Raw genomic sequence first — 3,174 nt, 5'->3', positions numbered from 1 at the left:
AATAATTTCTTAAATGGTTATCTAATTTTAAATTAAAATAATTAAAAGTCATTCCCCAATTCTTGACCTATATTGTTCATTTCCAATAACTACATAAACGATTTATTTTATTCATGAAAAACCACCAGATAGTAGATATTATTATTATTGTCAAGACAAATAAATAAAATGAGCTTAGAAATGCTAAGAAGCTTACTTATGGCCTGCAGCAAGTAAATAATAGGATCGGACCATTTTAATTCAAAGCCCATAATCTATTTGACTATAATATTCTGCTTCTGAATTCTTTCTTGTCCTAACTCCATGTCTCTAAAACACTCCCAGTACTCTAGATATGATCATATCCATGACTCAACACTATGTCACACTCACAATTTCCAAACTTTTCATCATAGTCATCATCTTTTCATATTAACTGTGTCCTTCAACTTCTCTGTTTTTGTCTAAAGCAAGATCATTTTTCTAGGCCCTGGAAATGGTGAAAATCATAGGGTCATTTGTAAATTAATTCCTGTCTTCCACCCACATGTTCACAAAATTAAGAGGTGCCTTTTGAGGGAAAATATATTAAATATATTCTGGTAGCATTTTTGGTATACTAATATTAAAATCAAGATAATTTATTTTAATTTTAATTTAACCAATATATACAGCCCCAAAATGTGTGAGACACTGTGCTAAGTAGTATCAAAATAAAAAAGAAAATTATAAAAGGATCCTTGTCTTCAACAAGTTTATTGCCATGCAGGGGATGGGTATAAGTACAAAGGGGAATAATAGCACTCCGAAGAGAGTTACAATACAAAAGGAGGCAAGGAGATCGCAATTGTTTCTATCATGTAGGTGGGGATAGAGAAGGGATATCAGCAACTGAGCATTGAAAATTTGGCAAAGTTGCATTATACATTTTACTAAAGTCAAATGCTAAAACTTCTAGTGTCACTATATGGCTATCTTTCCCATAATCAAAGGCAAAATTCCTCTACCAAGTTTGTTTAATATAGAATTTCACAGAAGTAGACATTGGGACACCTGAACAAAAATCAGAGTATAAGCAATTTATTTGGGATTTGATCCCAGGTGACACTGATGGAGGTTGGGGAAGTGACATGGGGAGGGTAGAAAAACCCCCAAATAACAGGTTACCAAGCAAGTTGCCACAACACGAAAATAAAGTTAATTTCACAAATATGGGGAAATAGAGTAGAACATGCTTTGAGTTATCCCACCAAGACAAGGCAGCTAGGATATTTATCAACCAAATCATTGTCTGCTATTTGTTGAGAGTGGCTTCTGGGAACATTGACTTTCTGGTAATTCCTATGCGGTCAGCCCAAAACCTGAGCAAACTGGAGACGGCTCACCAGTGCTATGACTCTTTCAGCAGTGATAGGTCAAAATGCAGCACCTTTCCCTGTACTTTAAAGAGGATAGTGCAGTATAATGTGTTCTAACTGAATTTTAACTCACCAATGTGATAAACACCTGAATATTTGTCAGATGCTTCTCTCACTCTGATGTCCATATGTTTAATCATGGTATCCAGCTAAAGGACATACAATTTCCTGTTTCTCAGGTATGTTGGCAACATAGTGACCTGGCGTAAGGTTCTTCAGAATTTCCAGACAATAAACATCCCTTCACACTACATTGTGAGATAAAACAAGAGATCAAAGAGACCTGGCAAAACCATATGTACTACTGTCCCCGCAAGTACCTGAAACTGCTTCTCATGCGCATGTCTGATGAAGATGAAAGAGGATGTATTTCCTGGATCAATAATATCATAGTCAAAGTCAATAGTTAACAACTGGCTCATGTTTGAAAACTGAGTAAATAATTGTTATTTTTTTCTTGTAGTAACTTATATCAGTCTTGAGTTCGTGCCTCTGGTCTTTTTTAAGTTATAGAAGTCAAGAAATGTCCTTACTGTCCGAATATTATTTTGTCTCTTGGCACACCGTGATATATTAAACATCACTATATATATTTCCTAATGGTTCTTCCAGGCTTGCTGCTTGTTATGGTAATTATGTCTACCTTGCATCTAAGTTCAGTGCCACCATGTGACCTCCATTAATTTAGAATTCTGCCACTCCCACTGCTAGAAGGAATATAGTTCTATAGCTATACTACCAGTTCCATCAACCCTGATCTACAAAAGACAGACATCTTTGAATAATTAATCACATAGATAAAGGAGATTCTCTGGACTTACAAAGACTGCCTTCCTGAACAAACTTAGTCAGGTTCCTCTGAGCCCTCTTATCTGCTAGACCTCAACCTTGACCCCTGTCCTGTCTTTGACCTCCCAAGTCCAGTCTTAGCAAAGAATCCTGCTAAATCGTTCCCTCACCCTTGCTATCTAAAAACCTGGCCTGCCTTCAGCAAGAGTTCTGGTGAGGTTTAGCAAAAATCCTACTACCTTTACATTTCCTCTGTAAATGTCCATCCATTGACTCTCTTACCCTTCCTGCTCCTTGGTATAAACCCTCAACTGTCTTTGAAACTGAGCTCAGTTCTATACTGATACATCCTTACCCTATCATAATAATTAATGAATAAAATATGCCTTTGATGCTTTATCTAACATCCAGCTCTGGTTCTCTTTACAGGTTCCTCCTGTGGAATATATTCAAGTGATAGATTATCTGGTGTTACTTAAAAAACGTTCTACTCTAGGAATATTGTGACGTTCCCTGTCTTTTTTTTTTTTCCCAAGGCAAGTCCACATTTTCCACCAGTTTACTACATATTTCTAAGAATTATACCAAAAGAATATTAAGGTTTATTTCAGACTTTCTAAATCATACAAGTCTCTATATCATAACTCTATTATCCATCTTTATATTCTGTATTTTAACTCCAATTCAATACCATGAAGATTCATTTCCAGGCATTTTCCCCATTTTCTGCTAGAATATATTAGCTGGGTCCTGAAGATCCTTTAAAGTATGTCTTCTCCAAAGCAGGGAAAAACATTACTCTATTTATTAGTTTAAAACAGAAGTTCTCGGGGTGGCCGAGTGGCGCGATGGTTAAGAACCGGCTTGGGATGCCAGCTCTGAGCAGCAGAGCCCTGGTACGGATCCCACATATGAGGGCCAGTGACACTGCCCTCTACAGCTAAGATGCTGAACAACAGCTCAACCTGGAGCTGGGCTGCCGTGAGTC

Source organism: Hipposideros armiger, unplaced genomic scaffold, assembly GCF_001890085.2.
Source record: "Hipposideros armiger isolate ML-2016 unplaced genomic scaffold, ASM189008v1 scaffold_778, whole genome shotgun sequence".
Classification (NCBI taxonomy): Eukaryota; Metazoa; Chordata; class Mammalia; order Chiroptera; family Hipposideridae; genus Hipposideros; species Hipposideros armiger.
The sequence above is the reverse complement of the archived record's forward strand: the minus strand, read 5'-3'. Positions refer to the sequence as shown.